Genomic DNA, 8,779 nt, shown 5'->3' on the forward strand with positions numbered 1-8,779 from the left:
CAGAGTCTCAGTAATTGAGCTGGGGGTGGCTGATATGTCTGTTCTGTCCCTACATCTGCAGTTTAGGTTATGTGATTTTACCGGGCCATTTCAAAACCACAAAACACTGGGGTGGGGGCGTGTTTACGGATTTGCACATCCCTTACACTGCACCATTGTATGGTAAATTATATTGGAGCCTCTCCTGAGCTCATTAACAAAAGCCTATTGTTTGAGGGTGTTATATATCCCACGTGCTCTGCCCAGGAGTTATACTTGTATCATGAAAGTGTTGGCAAGTTCACATGAGAACTGTTTTCTAGTATTTCTGTTTGGGTTTTTAATGACATTTGTGCAGGTGCACAGTTTAAAAAAGGGCTCTTTTCTCAGTCTACAGAGTTGTTCCAAAATTCAGCCAGAGCAGCAGCCATTCCCAGCAATGCTTGATTTTTAACAGCGATCTCAAAATTTTGTGTCGCATCACCCAGCATTACTCAGTTTTATTTATTAAGGGTGTGTTTGAGTATCTTTCCATTAAATAGAGCATATGAGCAGGGGCCAACTTGTACAGTTCAGTGAGAGCTAAATCAAATCCAAGGCAATTGCACTTGATGAACGTACTAATATTTGCACACATCCTCTTCTCAGTCTAAATGCTGTCTTAAGTTAATAAATGATTAAGTTGTATTGCATGATCAAGCCTTACATGCCATATTCTTCACTGTGTTTGACATAACCTGATAACTACCCAGAAGGTCCAAAACCTGTGGACTGAACTGTGGCATCTGTGACTGTGGCTTCACGGCAGAAAGGACTTGGTGACAGAAAGGGTTTAGAGTGTTCTTGCCCCATTGCACCTTTCCCAGTCCCCATCCCAAGCTGGCTCTCTATCCTTTGTTTTTTGTGTGTGTGTTTTTAAGGTGGATCAGATCTCTGAACTGGATCACAGACTGATTTCACAACTAGATGGGCCAGCACAGGAAGGACTGTGGTGGATGGAAGAAACAGCGTGGAGGGAGTCCTGGATTACTGGAAACCACAATTGACTCAAAACTCGCCGTAACATGACTCCACAGATAAGGTTAGTCATAGCCTGCAACGTGCAGCTGATGACTGACCCCATGGGAGAATCGTTTCCCAGCAGCATTGTGCAAGGGACTGATACTCTGTCTTCCTAAATCCTGGAGGGCTGAAGCTTATTTGTACAACAAACAAGGCCCTGTTGGAGTTTACCATGCAGAATTGTCCCTCTCTAATATAATTCAGCTGTGTATGTATTTCATTCCAAAGAAAATATAGCTATGACTTCTACTAGGTTCCTTCATCAGTGGCCATTACATTAGTGCTAAATGTTCGTTTGACTTATACGTGTTAAAAGAAGTGCATTGGGCATGATTCTGAATAAATGCAAATCAGAGGTGAAACATTTAAAATATTGGGAGTTACGGGCACAAGCGGGATCCAAGTCAAGTCACTTGTCCTGTTTCTGTCACACAAACACTAACCCTTTATAAATCATTAATTTCCAGACTGTTTATTATCCAGGGGAAGTAACAAAACAGTAGTATCACATAACACATCCTAAGAATGCCTTGTTCATTTTAAGAGCAAATAAAACTAAATAGCACCAAGTTGTTAGTGATGCAGCCTATGAGACCAAGCTGAAACACAAAAAGGGGGCCTTAATCAGGCCGAGGCTGCAAAATAAACAGGGGAATGGGTAAAAAAAGAAAAAAAAAAAAAAAGGTTGGACAAGAGTGACTTCACATAGACTATCTTCACATAGATATTCTTTGTTTACTGTCACATGGAAATTGCTCCTGCTCATTACATGGTGGGGCTTTCACCGGGGACGCTGCAGCAGTGCTATTAGAGCTTGAATGGTTTCCACAGCTGCTGCTGCTGTTACCCTGAGCTTTCTCTTAGCTTCCCTTTCTCACAGGAATAATTTAACACCTATCCACAGGCAGATAACAGAGCAGAGCCACCGTTTCAAAAAATAATCATCAAAATTAATTACTCCGTCAAGAAAGCAAACTTCTTGTTGTTTTGTTAGCACGGCCCCTCCTCTAATGTGTTTGTCATATGTTGCCCAGGAGCGCTTGTGATGAGGTAACGACATTAATTCCCATCTGAAGATGAGGCAGAGAAAGAGGCGGAGTGATGTTTATCTTTGCTATAACTTCTCTGAAGTTCACCCTTCCGTGCAGCACTGGCTCCAGGGGCTCAGAGCGGATCTGGCCGTGGGGAGAGGATGCTGCAACCCACAGACGCTGCCAAGGCACAGAGATTCAGTCATGTACAGTGTTCCAAAATATCATGACAGAGTTGCAAGCAGGATGATGAGAGATAAAATAGGTGGAAATTCTAATTTATTTTGTAGCCTTTCAATGGGTAGTGCTGACAGTTGAGAAATGCACAGTTAGTTATTCCTTGCAGGTTTGCTAATACAGCAATGCCAAAAACCGGACTGCTTCAGTACTGTCAAACCTACCCGGCACAAAAAGTATTGGCTTTTTGTCAATTTAGCTTAAATGACCGCCCACTTTCCCTAGTAAAAAGTCCTCTTCTGGCCAATATTACAGAGTTTATATTGAGCTGGCTTTTTCGCTGGCCTTATTTGTCAGTAAAGTATTGTACTTCTAAAAGCGATGTTAGCAAAACTGTAATCTAGGCCTCACACATTATTTTGGTCCATATGTTATTTATTTTATTCTCTTAAGGTTCCAAAATACTATATATTTACAGTTGCCCTTTAAAGTTATTGTTAGTTACAAAATATTAGAAACATAGTTTCATCTATAAAATGCATAATTAAATTAATCTTTACCATACTTTTTCTACATCATAGAGGAAATATTTTAGTCTGATGAATACCACGGGCATATAATTAGTACTTTATACCATAAACTAGATTATAACTTTAAACTGTCCACCCTGGCTCCAAAAATCCTTGCAGATTTTAATTCAATTGCTGTACTTTATCTGGATGAAAGCATTTGAATTAAATTATTATTATTATTCAGTGTGGATTTGTGCCTTTATATAGGTTAGATGTGGTAGTAGTTTTAAACAGAAGTTTAGTGGAAGTCTCAAATTAAGCATTTGCATCTATATTTAGGCATCTACCAGATTTTAAATGCTGAACATCTGATTTTTCTAGCTGAGGTTTGCCTAAGCTAGTGTTTAATGGGAATCAAGACTGGACGATAAATCTAAAGGGAAACTAATTTTGAGGTATTCCTGAATTTAAATGGGAATTGGACACCTAACCTTCTCAGACTCTCTTGAAAGCCCTCTTACATGACTATCTATACCTTTCAATGCCTAAATACCTTTCAAAATCTGGCAGGACACTTTGGATAAATGTTTAATGGTAAACCAAATAAAATCTTGTTCTCTTTGATTAGTTCTTTCCACTGCCTGAGAAACTTTTAGGTATTTTTGGCACTGAGACATTCCTTGAGGTACATCTGTCTTTTTTAATTTTAGCTGAAGATAAGTTAGATGTGGTTGCAATTTAAAGATGTTTTAAAAATGGGATCCTGGAATTAGCCACACGTGTCTATATTTAGGTATCTCACAGATTTAAACCCTGAACGCCTGGTCGGGGGGATTGATCTTCTGCGGTTCCTCGTTCCAGCCGAGGGCTCCGCCGGGTGCGCAGCCTCCGCAGGGGCTGCTGCAGGAAGCAGAGGCAGGCCATTTATTCTCCTATTACAGAGCCATTCCTGTGTTTATACCAGCTTGTTTAGCTTACTCCTAATGCACATCCTAAGACGTACCTCTAATACACATCCTAAGACATGTTTATGAAAATTCTTTATAAGCAAAATATTTTACTTCCATTGAGTAAGTTCAGATACAGAACAGCTTCAGCACTACAGGCTGTTCAACTGCACTCCTGCTCTCTCCCTGTGCATCTTTTATTTAAAAATTCAGCCTTCAGCCCACCCACATTACCCCAGCAAGACCCAATAATTGTAACATATGGATTCTTGGCCAATCTCGTGCTGTTCTTGCTAACATGTTTGCAAGTAGTAATTATTCTTCAGAAGATTAAATACTACTTAGAGCTGCAGAAGGTAAGTTAGCTAGAGAATGAGCAACTTGGGTTTGGACTAATTTTGGGGTCTAATTCTTTAAACGTTTCTTCAGAGCATATACTGTATCCCTTTATGAAGCACATATTCCCAAGGTGTGATCCTCCACTGTCTGCTAATTGGGAAATCAGTTACATCAAATGGGTTTGAATCAATAGCACTGAACTGGCTAAGCATCAAAACCATGCCTTGATCTTAAAAAGATCTTGAACATTTACAGAGCCCACTGACTCCGTTTGTGGGTGCTCAGCACTTCTGAAAATCAGGCAAGAAGCTTTTAAAGATTAAACAATAGTCCGACTCCAGCAGGAAGTAAAATAATTTAAAATTTGAAGGGAGACACATAAAAAGGGGACATGACATTCAAGAGATATTTTATTATATTAGACAGCAAATTCATAGGAAATGCTTTTTCAGTGAGGTGATTTATTGCACTGTGGGACTCATGGCCACCAAGACAAGGATTTTAAAAGTTTCATGCATAGACTGGATGACAGAACTATCTTTGTTTAAGTGTTATTGCTAATGGCATTTCTGCAAGGGTTGTTTAACCTCAGGCTTCAGGGTCTAAGCTACACTCTGATTTTCAGGTCAAGACAAAACCCAATGTGGTGGCTGATTATCTTGCACAGTCTTTTACACCATCTTCCCTGAGCATCAAATAACGTTCAATATCAAAAGTGGTTATTGAGTGAGATAGGCACCTTCCCCTGCCCCTGGTTTAGTCCCACATTTCTGTTGTCCTAAAATCAAATTTTGGTGTTCAAACACCGCAGGAAAAGTACTGTGCAAATGCCCTGCAGAGAGATTCTGTCTCTAAAAGATAGACATAAAGATCTCTACAAGCACAGCAATAACCAGCTACTTAGATAAAAGTTTTCTTCCCTGGATGTTATGATTTGTCCCCAGAGCCTTACTCCACATGGACCTGATCCCACATGCCCTAATCTCAGATTCATCAGGATTCAGGTGGGTGCCACTTGCCATATCGCTGAACTCAGCCTTCTCCTGCAGTATTTATGTTTATTCTTTCCTGAAACAAAAATATGTAAAAATATTCTACATGCTTTTTAAACTCATAAATATAATGAATCAAAGGCAATTTGGCAAATCTGTTTTATGGCTAGAGGCCCATCGAGGATCTGCCCACTTAGTTAAACTCAATCTTGCTGAGGCATCTTTCTACCTCCAAAGAATCTGTCACTTGGAGCCAATCGATCATGGTGACGTCCCGTCCTTCCCTAGCACTAGAATGCGTGTTTCTTTTCATTTGCCCATTCCTTCACTTCCTGCCATCTATCTCTCTCGAGATTTCTTTTCCTTATTTTTAATACCTTTTCCAAATTGTATCTCCACAATCTATTTACCTGCTGTGACCATCAGACTAAAACCAGAAAGAGACTGAAGCTCATATTCCCAGCAGGCTGAAATCTGATTTCCTGTGCCTGTTTTATTCACGTATCATTGATAGTATCTGGAAAACTGAATATGCACTGAGTTTGGATGAATAAATTTCACATGAGAGTGAGATAAACACAGCATTATGCCTCATAGGTATTTGGATGGAAAAAAAAAAAAAAACACAAACCAACCCAGCTATTAGCTTCAATTACCCCAAAAGCTCCAAAATTACCTTAAAGTTATCTGAGATTTTAATATATATAAATATATGTATATACACACATACACACAGAGGATATATATAAATACTGGAGTTATATATATGCTGGAAATATATATATACATATATATATATACACTGGAGATATATATATACTGGAAATGTTCTGTTTACTTTCTGGGGGCTTGTGACCTTAGGATGAACCCCACAGGGACCCCACATTTTCAAGCTTTTCTTTATTATCACATATTTTAAGATTACTTTACAGATCCGCAGAAGAAAGGCTTCTCTTAAAACCATTTGTTTCTCTAGGAACTTCAGTTCTAAATGAAACATCAAATATCGTGGGAGTTAGTAACCTGAAACCAAAGAGTTTGTATCAAGAAGCTGCTTGATACGAACACTGAGTGCTCTGAATAGTAGTCATTCATTTTCAGAAGTGCCATCAACTGGCCATATAAGCATAGGTTCCCAAAATTATGGAAGTTTGTATAAATATCTCCTCAAATAGGCACTAGTGAATTGAAACATTTTTCCTCTTTTTTTGCACAGGCGTGGATGGAACTTTCATCATATTTCACATAATTACATGTAATAAAATCATTTTTTCTTGAATAAATGTTGAAAGCAGGGGGTAAGGTAGAAGAGAAGCTGGTGGGCCACCAGCGTTCTGGGGCCAGAGCCTCAGCTGTTACTTGTTACACTGCTGCTCTTGGAGCCCACTTACACCCACCCCATCACACCCACAGCTCCTGACAGTCCCCGAGGAACCAGGCAAGGTTTGGAGGATGCATGTGGGAGAAGATGCTGTTCTCTGGCTATGGAATAATAGCATAAATGAATAGCTGGACATCCTACTCCTTAGGATTTATGAAGACTAAACAGGTGAATTTATGGATTATTTTGTCCTTGCCCTCTTGTATTACAGTAGCATGCTTTGGCTAGTCTGGGTGCTAGCGAGCTAGTAAATCAGCACCTTCAGGATTTTTCACTGGTGCAAATTCATTGCAGAGCCACGGCAGAAGTTGGAGGGGAGGCTGCAACACCCCCCTGGGACAAGCAAACCTGGTGTTTGTGCTGTGACATGATTCCTTGTTTCATGAAATTTCAAGTCCTTCTTAGGTTTTTATCTACATGAAACCTTATTCTGGAGTCACTGCTTCTGATGATTAACTCTCTGTAGATACCTAAATATTTGAAAAGCTGCTTAACCTTGGGGAGCACCCCCAACGATTCACTGCAAAGGGGGGTTGGGAATCAGGGTATTTTTAAAATAAAAAAGTTGTGCCTGTACTCCACAACTCTACAATTTGAGGTAAATCCACTCTAGCCCAGGAAACTGTATCCTGGGTTACTCATTCAGAGTATTTCTTCCAGGAGGCTGTTTGTTTGTGTAGGGCTGCCTCAGGCTATTGCAGCAAAATTCCTTGTGCTGAAGCAACTTCATTCATACATGCAGGGCCTGAAATAACGCCCGGCCAGGCAACGTGCAGCTCATCAATATTACCCAGTAGCTGCAGATGTAAACCCTAACGCATTTGAATTCAGTTCTCTTTACACACCACCCTAGTAATGCAATTAAAAATATAGAGAAACAAAGTTGGAGAGAGAAATTCCTATTGTTTATACTTACACCAAGCATCCAACAGACCTCCCCCTTTCCTGGAAGAGTTACAGAATGCATTAATTGAGCTTCAGGGTGGCTGATAATTACATAATTGCAGACTAATTTCCTCTTTCCTAGAGGTGAAGTTACATTGGTGGCAAAAAAACCTGCACAGCCTTCTCAAGAGCAGAAAACGCTCCTGAACACAGGAGACCTGATCCTGTCCAGGGCTGTATTAGTGAGAGCCTAATAAAAGGGAGAGACCTGGGTGGCACAGGTATTGCAGATGGCAGGAGGATGCAGCCCATGGCGGGCACGATCCAGCCCCACATCCCTCCCCTCCTCGGTGGATGGACCCACAAGCATTTTTTGTGGCTGTGGTCTGAGGAAATGATTCAGCTGAGCTAGCAACTTTTTTTTACTGGGTTATTTTTCAGCCAGTGCAGCATAAAAAGAACAAAAGAGAGGTGGGAGCAGAGGCTGGTTTAGCCATGATGCTGTTTAGTGCTGCTACTCAAATGTCATTGAACTAAACTGGGAGGCTTTGGCTCTGCGAACATGAACACCCTGTCTAAAGACTTGCTGCCACCATCCTTCCTCTTCCCATCTCTGGCTGGAAACAGGGATGACAGCAAGCGGGTATTTTGGCTCATCCCAAACTGTAACTTCACCCTGAGAGAACACACCAGGTCTCCTGATTGCAAGCACTTGAGCTTTGTCGTCTTCTGTGTTTAAACAGCCCTGAGTACACTGACTGCCCCAAATAAATAGCGGGTGGGAATGGTGATAGACTGTTCCCTGATTATTGTAGGTGGTGATACCATTTCTGAGAGCGGCATTAGCATTCAAAATTCAAGGTATTTCAGCCTTGATTTTACCATTACTCACACTGAGTTCAGACAACCTCTCTCCTATGAAGTCTGTCTGGGAGAACCAGCATTCGCATTCGGCATCTTGTGTAAGGTGGGTGAGGATGTGCCACCTCGACAGCGAGTTCTTCTTTCATTATGTCATACAGAGGTAACACCCTGCACCTTGATGACACATGATCAGGTCTTTCAACCCTCAGGCAATAACTTTACACCTTCTTTGACATGGCTGTAGGGATGATAAATATACATGCATTTCTTAAGATGACTTCAGGTGGTCTCTGAAGGCCTGAGTTCTTCCTAATCTTGTGCTTTTCCCAAAATAATAAAAAAGATTTCTCAGCCATCTTAAAACCTATCAGGCAGCCTATAGCTTCAGACTCAAATTGCAACTTGAAAATGTTTGTAGGAAACAAGTCTGCAAATGTATTTAGTGTATGAAAAATGATTTTCTAAAAAGCATACAAGATGTTCTATTTCACCTAATTCTCTGTATTGATTTCTGTGGCATCATCTTCTTCCTTCTCTTTTTCTTCTTTTAATGCATTTCTATTTCTTCCAAACACACAAAAACCTGCTTCTTTTACGAAACAGAACAAAG

The sequence above is a fragment of the Strix aluco genome, chromosome 17, assembly GCF_031877795.1.
Source record: "Strix aluco isolate bStrAlu1 chromosome 17, bStrAlu1.hap1, whole genome shotgun sequence".
Taxonomy (NCBI): domain Eukaryota; kingdom Metazoa; phylum Chordata; class Aves; order Strigiformes; family Strigidae; genus Strix; species Strix aluco.